The 14,439-nt window shown below is 40.1% G+C and overlaps 1 long non-coding RNA gene across 1 annotated transcript; it reads right to left on the minus strand.

Annotated features, from left to right (window-relative positions):
* Positions 1–12,569: 12,569 nt before the first annotated feature.
* Positions 12,570–13,235, minus strand: LOC135249495 (uncharacterized). The gene is made up of 2 exons (XR_010328710.1): positions 13,023–13,235; positions 12,570–12,697 (listed from the first exon to the last, which is right to left on the minus strand). It is a non-coding gene; the product is annotated as an uncharacterized LOC135249495 (long non-coding RNA).
* Between the last annotated feature and the right edge of the window lie 1,204 nt (positions 13,236–14,439).

Raw genomic sequence — 14,439 nt, forward strand, 5'->3', positions numbered from 1 at the left:
GTAATGAGGTGCATATTGCACTCTCCTGTGAACAATCATGCTTGTTTAGTGTCTTGCTTGACAGCAGTTCCATCTGTCCTGGCTGATTCTTGGAAATCTGCCAAGGAGGCGAACCAGAGGTCAAGCACGCTGTGTTGACTGAGGTTGACAGTAAGTTGAAACCCCAGCAGGTGACCACAGCTGTGGAAGGAGAGGGTCCTGGCTCTTGCTGACACTCAGTCAGACTCAAACAGTGTATACCCCCTTCCCTCTCTCAGGATCTAGCGGCTAGTGACCTGCAGTGACCAAGAAAACAGACTGGACTGCCAACTGAACTGATTGAAAGTTACTGCGGACATACTGAACGCAAGATGATATCAGGAGGTGCTCCTCATGTTTGCATAATCCACCGTGCCAGAATTATTTTCTGAAAAGGTTTTTTTTTTTGTTGTCTGTTGTATGTCATTTGATGTTTTTGTCTTGTCTTGAAAATGAAGAGCACATTGGACATAAGTGTTGCTAATGATTTTATGTGCTATCCTCTGGGCAGACATTGCATCAGATGATGTATATGTTCTGTTACCCAATATAAAATAAAATCTGAATCAAATGAAATCGTAGCAGGTACTACCAAGCACCAATTTTCAAATTTAATCATTGAAATGTATTCTTCATATCAGGGAAGAAATACATTCTCATAGTGGTTTGAGCTATTTTAATCCTGTCACACCAACTTTACACTTGCTACATGGACAGCTTATATAGTATTAATATCTGAAATAGTACAAAGTTTCAATAATGGAATCCTTTTTAATCTTTCCTACTGCCTTTTTTTCAACAAACCTTCTTATTATACGAAACGCAGGAACTAATAGTAGTCGCCACCGTAAAAGTGGCAACATCTCGACTTCACACGCACGTGGGGCATTCATCTGAAATAGGGCAGCTAAGAGCTGCTTTCACTTTGAATTATCAACGTTAAAACGTTTTGTCTCGATGCAAGCAAAAAAGGTCTGAATTGTTTCATAACTCAACTGCCAGACTCTGAGACTCAGATATACAGTACAGATGGGGCTCAAGAAATCCGTTCTGACATGAAATGTGTCATCGGTCATAGCAAAGCAAAGTCACATTTTCTGAACGAGGACACTCTGAATCATCCCCCTCTTCACTCTTTAGCACTGTGTGCCCATTTGGTGCATGCACCATGGAATGCGGGTCTAATAGTCAGACCTATTCCTTCAGGTATTTCAACAACAGAAAGGTTTTTTTTTTATCAGAGATTGGATCTCTTTGTTAATTCCTTGTCGTTTGTGTCGACTGCTATGTGTCCTTGTAGCCTAGAGATCATCTAGATGAATGGGCAGGCAATAAGTAGCTGTTGACAAGAACATGAATTTTGTACATGCTTTCATGGTCATTTTCAGCACTAAAAAAGTGGTATGCACGACTCACTCTAATGAAAAGAGTCAGCCCACAGCAGACAATTGTGGGGTTATTTGTGTTTGTCTCTATGTGTTTCACCACGTAAAGAGACGGGGTGTTTTCTCTCCAGCTGCAAACAGTAGGAAATGTTTTTTTTCTTTCTTTTTTTATGTGTATTTCAGGTTTTGAAATGTCAGCTCTGAGGGAATGAATGAAGTGTTGCATTCGTCCTGCATTAGGAGGACAAAAACAAGACATGAAAAGTGAAAAGTTTGGGCAATATGTGGATATACCAGGCCCTCAAGACATGATCTCTATACCTGATGTTATATCTCCTTTTTTCTCTCTCCTTCTTTCCATCCTCCACTCCAAAGTACCCTGTCACATCCATTTAATCACAGATGTCGGCTATCGATTCTTGGTTCAGTGAGCTTTAAGGAAATGATGCTTGGCTGTGAGTCTTGTAATAACCAAAACATCATTATCCTTGTGGAAACAGACACACACCCAAAGTAATTCAGCCTCTTCGATGAAAGCAGAGAGAAGAAGATTTTGTGTGCACGCACCAATGCATGTGTGTGTGTGTGTGTGTGCATGTGTGGACAGACAAGAAAGAGAAAAGTAAAACTTTGGGGATGCAGGGAAAACAGAGAGTTCTGATTAATTAGGTGCCCATCACAGAAATTGGGGACAGTGTGATAGATGGATTGCCTATTACCCTTGGATAGGTCAGACAGGAACCAGCCACATAAGCTGTCTGGAGTTGATAGCCAGAGACAATTCTGCACACAACTCCTTCCTGTGCAGCTGCTCTAGTCACCTTATCTGTCATCGGATCTTTAATACATTCAATTGGTACTTAATTAATAAAAAGGGAGTGTTTGCAGTGGGCCTGCTCTCACAAGCTATGACAGCAAAGGGTCCTGCACGTATACGCACAGCTGGAACACCAGAGAGGCTAGTGGCAGAGTCATCAAGAGTTACACCCCCATCTTCTCCAATAATGGAAATGAACAGAATAAGACCAAGCTCAAAGGGTGAAACCAAGTATATTCCTCCGCATTTAAAATGTCTTGAGTAAAGATGCGCTTTGACATTCTTGGCTCACCGTGCTCGTCGGCTAATGGAAAAAACATGTTTTACATGTGGGTTGCTCCTTTAATAAACTTTAGAGGGTCGTACCTCTCTGTAGCTCAGTGGTGGGCTCCTGGATACCTGCCAGCAAAGGACACTGAAGAAACTTAAATGTGGTTCTTTGGCCAGCCCAAGGCAACTGCCTCTGGACAACCCCAGGTTGACATCAGCACAAGTTAGTGCTTGCTGCATTGCAATCTGCAGGGCACAATTTAAGTAAGAAGCAAATGATCCATCACAGGATGACAGCTCAAGAGAGTCAATCCTTGGTTTAGAGCTTGGCCCTAGGTTCCAATAAAAAAGTGAATTTGCAAAGACCACAATTCATGGGGGTTACAGTGGCGAAGAGGCATATGAGATTTCTGCTGTTCTCTTGAATTTCTGTTGAGAATTCTCTGTGTGCAGTTGCTTTCAGACGTGACACTTTGGATATATTTGAGAAGAATTTTTCCATTGTATTTGATCCAGAAATCCCACAATGAATTTCCCACTTGAGCCTTGAATCAAGTGATATTATAAGGTTCTTTTTAGTTCATATGATGCCTAAAGAGCAGTTCATCTCCTCTATGAAATACATACATTAGAAAAAAAGACCTACTAAGATAATAAATATCAACCTAAAATGTTAAAAATCCTGATAAGAAACGTTTAATTTAAATATGTATTATGTGTTTATACATTTTGAAATTGAGATTCGACAGATTATTTTTCCATTGTATTTGCTGTAATGAAAGATGTTAACCCATAGATACAGTGTGTATATATACATATATATATTGTTCTGAATTAATTATTATTATTATTATTATTATTATTATTATTATTAATATTATTTATTCTTAATTTGTTTCTTAAAATAAAATCTGGTGCTATGTATTCAGGATATATCTCTCAGTCAAAATATGTGCCATTTATAAAAGTACAAATATTTAGTGTAAATTTGTGAGAACAATGCAAAATGGATATATAATAAAACAGACATATTTGTGGGTGGAAACTTTTCCAGCTGGATATCTTGATTTACATGTACATGACATAGTGCCTCCAATGAGGTACTCTGACATCAGGATGGGGCAGGGCAAGAGTGAAATGCAGAAAGAATATGTCAAATGTTAGTGGGCAGTAAAAAGATACTTTTCTACTATTTTTTTCTGCATGGATTTATATTTTAATGATAAAGTAGGCATACAAACTACTTTACAGCAACAACAAAAAAACATGATCAAGAGTAATTACTCTGTGGAAACATACATTTTTTTGACTGCCTCACAACACATGTTGATTACGATGTAAATGAATGAAAGCCCATTGTGTTTGCTTCCCGAAGATATGGGAGATATAAGATTTTGTGGGTAATCATCTAAAAAAAAAACTCTGATATTGCAACCCTACTATGGCTGTGCTCAAATATCAGTTTTGAATGTAATGCATTGCAGTTATTTCAAATCCAGTGTCAGACAAATACCTCAAGCATTTCTGCTATTCAACATCCTGGACTGCCTGTTGTAGTCTGTATTTCCGGTCACTTGTCTCCCCAGTACTGTTTCTGCGTCTGTGTTCCCTGAGCTGCTTCACTCCCCTGTACTTGTGTGATTTCACTATTCGGGTGGTTCCGGGTTTTCGTGGTTTCCCCCCTTCTTTCCATTCTCGCCTTACTTCCTGCTTATTTCTAGTTTTACTAATTTCTACTAATCCCTACTAATTTATAGATTGTAAAGTACTAACCTCGCTAATATACTAACATGTGAATATTACTAATGGACTAACACACACTAGTTTTGGGTTTTTGATAGTTTAGATCACTATACTAATACATTAACCAGTCTCCCCTTTTCCATGCTGCGCTGTAGCTCCGCCCCTTTTCTTTCTAGCCTGCTCTAACGCTGAGTTCTGCAATTGCCTGCACCTGTCTCTTGCTCTAACTGCACCTCTCTCTCTCTGCACGTGTTTACCTGCTTCACCCAGGCCGTCTATTATCATTGTTGTCTATGTGATTCCAGTCCGCGTTTTGTCAGTCCCCTGTCATTGAATTAGTTTTCCTAATGTTCTTCACCTGGATGTTGTTTGTTACTCCTCCCTCACTCACTTAACCCCTCCTTGATTGTTATCTTCCCCAGTGTATAAATGTCAGTCTTTTCCACCTGTTCAATGTCAGAACGTTGATCATATTCATTGTGCCGATTATTTGTAAGCCTTTGTTTATTGAGATTCCTGCGACACCCCTTTGCCCGACTTCGAGTTTGCCTGCCCCTTTTGGTTTTGTTTGCTTCTGGTTCGACCTTCGCTTTTCTTTGACTTCTCTTTTGCCTGCCCCTTTGTACCTTCGCTATTTCTGATCTCCTGGTTTTTGACTTTTTGCCTGTCTTTTTACTATTCTTTTGGAAACTCGATTCGGTACCGCACTCTCTCTGATCACCTGGCTTCGAACTTCGGACTGATTAAAGACGACGTTTTCTTGGATTTCCCTGGTCTGCGTGTGGGTCCTTACTCTGAACATAACACTGCCAGGACTAGAATAACAGAACAGACAGCAATAGGTCACATTTATCCAGGTCTGTCTGTCCTAATAGGAAAAAAATGGCTACCCGTCCATGAAAGCCATACTTCTTCTGTCTTTTCCTAATGGTGGATTCATGAGGACCACCATCAGTTACTAGGTAGACCCATGGATATACCGATAGGGTTCTTTGCAGTTTCTCAAAGCATCATGCAGTCTGATCTGGAGTGAATTCGTCAGGAAGCCCACTCTTGAGTAGATTGGCAACTGTCTTGAAAGATAAGTTACAAATGGAGAACATTTTCGCTGTGGAATGATGGACTTATTGTTTGTAAATTGATTTATAGCCCATTCCAGACTAGTAGCAACAACTGCTTCCCAGAGATCACAGATGTCTTTTTTCCTCAGCATGCTGTGTTAGCAAGCTGCAAAAGAATCAAACATTCTGTCAAACATTCTGCTTTTATATACAGGTGGTATCTTATTTTTATAAATATGTCAAAATTATTGGCACCTTTAAAGATTTAAAGTTAAAGGCTTCCCTCATGCGTATTTTACTAGGGCATGAAAATGAGCTACACACATTTGCCATCCGCTTATTTCGGCTCTTAACCTCAGAACCAAATATAAAGTCACCCCTGTGTTTCACGGTTGTGTCTTTTCTGTTACGGTTATTCTTTTTTTGGTCGCCAAATGGGGGAATTTCTCATCTTTGTACCGTGTGTTGTTTGTCTCATTGCTTTCTCCTGTGTGTTATTCAATCATTGTGTTCAGTTATTTTATCATTGTGTTCAATTATTCAATCATTGGGTTCTCCTGGGTCTTGTTATCTCTATCGTCCTGTGTCGATTCTATCAGTGTTCTCACCTGTTGTCTTGTTAACCTTCTTGTATTTAAGTCTTGTTTCCCTGCTTCTCATCACTGGATCCTACTGTTGTTGTCTCTCGCTGTGTGTTTTGAGTTTTTCGAGTTCCCCTGTGTCTCTAGTATTTTCGAGTTTCTCTGCCTTTCGAGGATTTTCAAGTTCCCTTGCCTGTTTTTTGTGTTTTGAGGTTTTGATTCTTTTTTGAGTTTCTTTACTTGTTTTTCGATTTCAAGTTTTTATTTTATTTTTTGGTGAGTTTTTAGAGTTTCCCCTCATGGCCTTTTTGTTTGTTCTGTCTTTGTGTTTTTGTAAGTGAAGTCTTGTTTATAAACTTACCTTTTGAGTCTCCTGTGTTTAACTCTGCACTTGGGTGCTATCACAACCCGCCAAATCCTGACAATATGCTGCCCCATTTACAATGAAAAGGAGATCAAAAAGCCAGATTATTCATTGGGCTTCATTCATTTTTGACAGCAAAATAAATATACTTCCATACATATATTGATGGTCAATCCATGCATTATATTTTCTCGAAATTTAATGTATTATTTTTTGAGGCCAAATATTTGTTTTGCAGTGAGATGCATTTTTATTTCTTTCCTCTGTCACATGGGTGGCCGGGAAAGAAATGAGAGAGAACATGCAGAGCAGATGAGTGCGTAAGACCAAGCAAACAACCATCCTTGAAGAAATTAAGCAAAATGTAACTTTTTACTACAAACCATAGTAATAGGCAAAGACCAAATAAAGAAATGTATTTATTTAAAATTTGGTAGGCTGGGTGAGGAGCTCATTTTAAGTATGGTATGCTGAAAAGTTTTGAGCATTCATCAAAACAATACAAAGTAGTGTTTGATTTGCTCAAAAGTACTTTTTCCATATCATATTGTTGTTTGCAGCGTAATTTTGCATTGTCAATCTCATCCTGTTGAACTTGGGGGAGGTATTAGGGACATTAGGGGTACCCTTATATTATTTCATTCATGCTCACACCCAGCCTCGCTTCGCACCCAATCCCGACCGCCAATCCTCATCCCAATGTTACGGATCTGACTTACCTTACCTGCCCTTACCTGCCTTGTTCTAACATGCCAGAGGGCTGTTCACCTTGGAGACCTGCTATGGATATGGGTACGGCCCGGCGTGAGATTTACACCATCTCCCTCAGATTTTCAAGGGCCAGTGAGAGCTCACTGTACGCTGCTGGAACCGTGACACTTTCCTTGGCTCGGGCCTCTCTCTAGTGGTTAACTCATTCCAGGACTCCCAGCCATTGCCCCTCCCTTCCAAATGGCGTCTTAGGACTGACTGACCCATGTTCAACTGCTGTTCACATGGAACCCTTCTCCATTTCAGACTTCAACTAGACTTGCTACTACCACTAAGATCTGCACCTGCAGCGGTTCCACCCGGGCCCCTCCTACTCAGTACTCAAAAAATATTTGAAGTTCGAAAACTATTAAAAAATCTTTTTTTTTTAGTTCAAACCTGAATTTGAGCATTCAAATGTTAGTTTTGGATCCCACATTTTTTTATTCCGCGTTTTGTAATTAACATAAAAATACAGGCTTTAATTTCATGCGATGAATCATGTTCATGCACGCAAAGTTAATTTCCTGTGCTAATGTTACTTCCTCTGTCACATTAAAAATATTGAAAACTAACGGTGAAAATGGCAGCAGCATCGGAGGAGTCGGTCCCACTAGCTGGTAGCAGAAGCTCTGTTTGGGAATTTTTCAGCTTCTTGGCCATAAATGGCGAGGTCAAGGACAAGAAAAGAGGTTGGTGATCCCTGGCACTTCGATGAGATCAGAATGGGTGTTTTCCTCAGCTGGTAACATTGTCAACAAGAAACGTTCTGCCCTGGACCCAGAGCAAGTGGATCGTCTGGTTTTTCTTGCCAATAGCCTCTGGTGATACTTTCAGCTCCATGGACACCTAACGTTACTGATCAGCTAACAATTTAGGCTAAATAATGTTCCCATGTGTCATGAGTGGGCGAGGGGATGGACCCAAACGCAGAGTCAAAAACACACAAGATCCAAAGGGGTGAATCCAAACTGAGAGTTTTACTTTTAAATAAAAACGAAAACCAAGGAGACAAAAACAAAGCCACGCAGGGCAAGTCTCAAAAACACAAAGCAAAAACAGAGAAAATGAGAAATCCAAAAACAAAGCACGGGCAGGGTAGAAAACACAGGCAGGCTAAACACAGAGTCACAAGTACACGAGGGAGAACAGACCAAAACACAATTCGAAAAGCACACAAAAAAGGATCCAGCACCTGAGTCAGGGAAGAAGGGAACTTAAATAGACACGACACTGACGAGACACAGGAGGGCACAATGAACAATCAGGCCACAGAGAGGGAAGGGAAAACGAGACAACCCAAAAACAATTATAGAATAATTGAAAACAATAATACAATTAAAAAGGGTACCTGAACATAAATAAAAACTGAAATGCCGCCATCTGTCGGCCCCAAAGAGGAAAACACAGACAACCACAGAACCATGACACCATGGCAGGCTATGTTTCCTTTCTGTTCTGAAGATTTTGATAAAATTGGATGATGAAAGGAGTTAAACAAACTAAACAGAGTAAGCAATTTATGTTGTTTTAGGCTACAGGTATTAGCCGTTTGAATAGTTTTTGTGTTAAGAAATAAACAGGGATTTCCTATAAACAATCATTTCCCTATTATTGTGATTAATAAATGCTGAGTTGTGGCAAATTACATCCACGGGAAAGTGCTTTATTCATTTGCGCATTAGGCTGTAGAAACTGCAGGGGGCTCATTTATAAAATGAACTTGCGTGCATACGTCAAGTGAAGACCTGACGTAGAGCCACAACCGTTTCCACGGTCAAATCGAGTCACGTTGAAATTTTATAAATCACTACTTTGACATGATTTGCTATGTACGCGGCACACAGTTGATCCAAAATACGTTTTAAAAATGAGGCCCCTGATGTAGTAACCTAGTATGAAAGTTCACCGTTGTCCTCTATTCTACTGCCCGCTTGTGGAAAATAACGCGCAGGCCAGTTTAGAGGGAGCGTCACGTGCATATTGCGCCCGACAATAAGCCACTTATTTTTGTGAATTATAGGCAAATGATATTCGAATATATTCAAATGCTAACTAATTACAAAAGCTAATATTCAAACTGAACTTCATGGCACTTTTGACAGCCTTACTACTCAGCCCTCGCGGCTCTCGTGGCCCGGCGACGGCCGGGTATGTTTCTGACACTCCAGCGCCATCCATTTTCAGGGCTAGTTGATTCAGAAGTTGATTGAAACAGAATTTTCAATCACTCTTGAGGAAGGGTGGTGGGCTTTCACTTAGCCTTGGGCTCATTCCAATTGCTTATTTTCACTCCTTAGCACCACCCAACGGAGAATGCAAGGAAACAATGCAGGATGTGAGGAAAGGTGTATTAGGCAATTGGAACATCCATGTTCAGTCAATCTTCAGTTTGAAGCCATGTCAGATGGGGAGAGGTGGATCCATTTATGTCACGCATTCCGAAAAAATAAATACTTCCACAAAGAATGCACTCATGTATCCTTGCTGAAACAAGCTCTGGGACCCTCCTCACTCTTTTCTCCACAAAGAAGCATTTATCGGATTGGAATGTCCTCAAAGATGGCGGACCCTAATCGACTTCTTGGTCATGCGAGGGCCGAGGAGATATAAATAAGAGTCTAAATAAAATAAGTTATTGGACAGATCCCCTTTTCTCATGCCATTGCTCTGCTCTTCCCTATTGCTCAGGTGACTAGGCATGTGACCAAGGACATGACTGAGCATGCCTATCGAGCGTAACAATAGCGCTTACTGGGTTGGAACTGATCCCCATAATTTTCTATTGGCATCGCTGTCTCAACAAATTAAACGCTCCAAGGTTATCCATCACCATGGGGGAAATTTTTTAAACTGTCAAATCATAAGAGAGGTGAAATAATCTCTTGGCAACACTGTATTTAAAACATACAGGCCATATACAGACTTACAGGGGTCAAATGAAAAATGTCCCTCCCCAAGGTTGACCATTTCTGTCTCATGTTAAGGTAATAGCCACTAAAGTTCTCTGAATCTTAATTATTGCCATTGTCGAGTGCTTGTAGGCCTGTGGCAGAAACGCTACATAACTGTAGTGTACATTCTTTCAGTTATTATTTTACATTTGAGGGATGGCTGCTGCAGATGATGTAATCCAATGGTGTAACACTGGACTATTTATTTATTTATCCTTTCTTTAACCAAGAATTATCAATGACAAAAACGTTTTTTTCAAGAGAGACCTGGCTAGATGGGAATAGTACTGTACATATATAATATTTCAGTTAAAAACACTGTAGCAACACAATTCATAACAATCATTTACAGAGGGGAAAAACTGATATAAAAAAGTATAGGAACATTAGATTTTAACAATGAAAACAATTAAACCCAGTGACACTGTACTTTATCTGATGAAAAACATGTTGTAAATGTACAAAAATGCCAAGTCACACACACACAAAGCACTGTCTACAAGACATTAATTCAAATCTAGGCCTGCCATTAAAAGTATTGATACCAAAATTGCACCAAGTTAGATGAAACAATATTGGCTTATCTTAGCTCATACAAATTAAACAAGCTATATTCCAAAGCAATGCTACCCAATGTTTCCTAAATTGTCAAGCAACTTGGCCCTGTGTTTTTTTAATATTACCATTTGAAGACAATGTCGTCATTCAAAATTTGTGTCACGTCAAAGTGTCGAATAACAAAAATAGCCTCGTGCAAGACATTTAAATGAATGTATGAAACTGCTGGTCAATACCTAAAGAAACGATATTGGGAGTCAACTTCATTTTACAAAATGTATAAGTTCTTGTATATTTGTAACTTAAAATAAATATACAAGAACAGTTACTGTACATACACTAGGGGACACTAGGGGACATTTCCCTAGCAACATGTAAATTCATAAATACAGATAAAATTTGACATATGGAGGCCTATTAAATAAATATTGAATCTTACAAACCTATCCACACATGTTTGCCCCATTAATGTACTGTACAATGCAGCAAAAGCGGAACTGTCCATCGCTTTTGTATTCGAGAAATATAAATGAGTTTCCCGCAAATATTTCACAGATGCAAAAGCGATAGTTAGCCAGCAATCCAGTGTAATTTTAGAGGTTCGCTTGAATCCAAGGGATCTGTCCCTTACACAAAAAGTTACAAAGGCAAATGCGCTACCCAGTGAGCTACGAGATAAGTATACACCAGAGCTGCAAAGTTTTGTTGTTTTAAACGTCTGCACTTGTATATTTGTGTGTGTATCCAATGTTTTTATTGGCTGATATACCTAAATGTCTAATAGGGCGATGTATTCTTTGTGTGCCTGGAGCATTTATGATGATGTAATCAGGCAGGAAAAAGATTAAGAAAAAGGAAAAAACGCAAAAAAAGTTTGGGGCTTTATTGTATGGACACAGTTGTTTGAATTCTGGCTGTTGAAATGGGATCAGAAGGTACAGAAATTAATGCTTTTAAGGGCTGAGAGTCTGTGGTCATTGTGATTATTTCTGTTGGGAACCCTGAAAAGTGCCAAACTCTTTTTGCTGTACCGGTATGGGGGATGTCGCCCCACCAAGCCAAAACTTGGTGGGATGTGATGGAATCAAATTTAATCTGATTATCCAGGTACCTAGTTTAAGTGAATAGTGGTAATTAGTGCACAATTGGGAAAATCTATTGTGCCTATGTTTTTGCAAAAACTGGCAACACTAAAAAGCAGCTGTTTGATGGAACAAAGATCGTAACTGCTAGTTGAGAGGAAGAAAGATATGTAGAAAGGGAGTTGACCCAGAACTGCTTTATAAATAAAATATATGAGTGTTTCTGCATGAATGTTTAATGAAGTAGTATCCACCATTTCATAAAGGGTACAGTGATGTGTAAGAGACTTTTCATTTGTAGGTTAATGAAAAGAAGAGACTATATATGAGGCCTTGGTAAATTATTACTTAAAGCGCCATGAGGAATGGTTGCTTCGATATGTGATCATCAGTGTTTCATTTAGCGATCTACATTGCTGCCTGGATAGATAGTAATGTTTAAATCACTGATACTGCACTGTTGTTTTCAATCAATCAAACTTTATTTACAAAGCACATTTCCGACAGAGGGTGCAACTCAATGTGCTGTACATAAAAAGAAAGAAACAAACAGGGTGATTGAAGGATATTAAAAAAAACACTTAAGACCTAAGGACAAAACTAAAATCAAGATAAAAATTTGGGTAAACGCCAGCATTAGTTAAAGTGGCGCAACAACAAACACAGCAGACAAACAAGGTTGGATAAATAACAGAGTAAATAGTTTAAAATAAATAAATTTAAAAAAAAATTTTAATATGTAAAAACAGAAGTAGTACAAATAAAAATGAAAGTATAAAAAGTAAATCAGGGAAGGTAAGAACAAGGCTAAAACCAGGTAAAAAGTCATGCTAAGAGAAATAAAAGAAATAACAGCAACAATAATAATAATGATAATAATAATAATAATAATAAATCAGTAAGTAATAATATACATATATGTATTGTGAACTCTCTCAGCCAACGGGGGGTTGAGTGACGGAAGAACCAGCACGGTGAGGCAGAGGTAGTGTTTAACAAAAAAGGTCTTTAATAATTGTAATGAGTGGGGGTAGGGGTAGGGGGAGCCAAAAACAACTAAAAAGTCTTCCCGGTCGGGGTATCAGTGCTCCGCTCCAGGTCTTCACAGCCTCTTCTGGAGAGAAACGAAAAAAAGAAGTGGGTTAAGGGGTGGACAGGGCGTGGTCAGCCCGATCCGGGTCCGGTTCCGGTTCCTTGCTCCGGCTGCCGGCTGGTGATCCTCCGTTTCAAGCGAGTTGGCCCACGGCCGCTTCCAGTCTCTTCCCGGGGTAGAGTCGTCCGGCGTGGCTACAACGGAAGCCCCAGCAACTCTCCTTCCTTGGGTTGTGCTGCTCTATATAAGCCTGCCTGCTCGTTAGTACAAGCAGCTTCAGGTGGGCGCCGGCAGCCAATCCCGCCAGCAGCTTCAGGTGTGTGGCAGAGTGGAAAATTCCACCTACCTTCCCTCTGCTGCAGCCCTGTCCATGGTGCTGCCGGTTGTCGCCTCAGTTGGTCTGCCGGGGGCTGTCCAGGGTCCTGAACGTCTCTAGACAGGGGTTTGCTAGGTACCGCCCACTCACCACTTTTCCCAGCGGCCGCCGGTGTCGATGGGCTCGGCCGTCCTGGTGGTCTCGTGGGGAGCACCGATAAGGGATCGGGGCGCCACAGTATATAAAAAATAAAATATGGATAAAACAGTGCTATAAAACCTAGGTAAAAGCCATGCTAAAAAGGTGCGTCTTAAGATTTCTTTTAAAAATGTCCACAGATTCAGAGACCCAGAGGTCCTCTGGCAGGCTGTTCTAACTTCTTGGGCCATAATAGCTAAAAGCTGCCTCTCCATGCCTTTTAGTTCTGGGTGTTAGAACAGATAAGAGACCGGAGTCGGAGGACCTAAGGGCTCTGCCAGGGACATACCTAAAACGTATTTCCGATAAATAAGTGGGTGCATTGCCATTTAGTGACTTAAAAACCAATAAAAGGATCTTAAAATCGATTCTAAAACTAACCGGTAACCAATGCAGGGACTTTAAAATGGGAGTGATGTGTGCTCTCCGTCTGGTCTTTGTACGCGTGCTGCTGCATTCTGTACATGTTGTAACTGACTAATTGCTTTTTTCTGTAGACCAGACAGGAGAGCATTGCAATTATCAAGCCTGCTGGTAATAAAGCCATGCCCTAATTGTTCCGCATCAGCCTGAGAGAGAAACAGTCGAACCTTGGCAATATTTCTTGGATGGTAAAAGGATAACTTTGTCACATTTCTGATATAGGCCTCCAGATTTAATTCTGAGTCAATTATGACACCAAGGTTCTTGACCCGGTCCTTGGTGTTGAGTGCAAGTGATTGTAAAGTTAAAGACAGTTTCTCTCTCTGGGTCTTTGTCCCAATGCTTCTATATCGGAAATGCACTTAACTATGGTGTCAATACAGAAATATATAGCTGAGTGTCATCAGCATAGCTGTGAAAGTCAACGTTGTGTTTTCTGATGACACTGCCCAGTGGTAGCATATACAAATTGAAGAGGTATATGGAGCCCTGGGGAAGGCCACGTTATGCTTACTTTTTCCGAGTAATGTTCACCTAATGCCGCAAAGAAATCTCGACCCTTCAAGTATGACCTGAACCATTGTAGAACTGTGCCAGACATACCAACGTCTGTCTAAAAGAATATCATGATCAACTGTGGTCACTGAGGTTAAGGAGAACAAGTGAGTCCTTGCAACGAACAACCGTATAAGTCCAAAAAATAAAAATTTGATATAGCCCTGTCACATGATCGTGTGATGCCCACTTTGTATATTGGGGCTGTTATATGGATGTTTTCACGCGATTGATACTCTATATTTTAAACTTTAAAATAGTCTCACACGGA

This window comes from Anguilla rostrata, chromosome 2 (assembly GCF_018555375.3).
Source record: "Anguilla rostrata isolate EN2019 chromosome 2, ASM1855537v3, whole genome shotgun sequence".
Classification (NCBI taxonomy): Eukaryota; Metazoa; Chordata; class Actinopteri; order Anguilliformes; family Anguillidae; genus Anguilla; species Anguilla rostrata.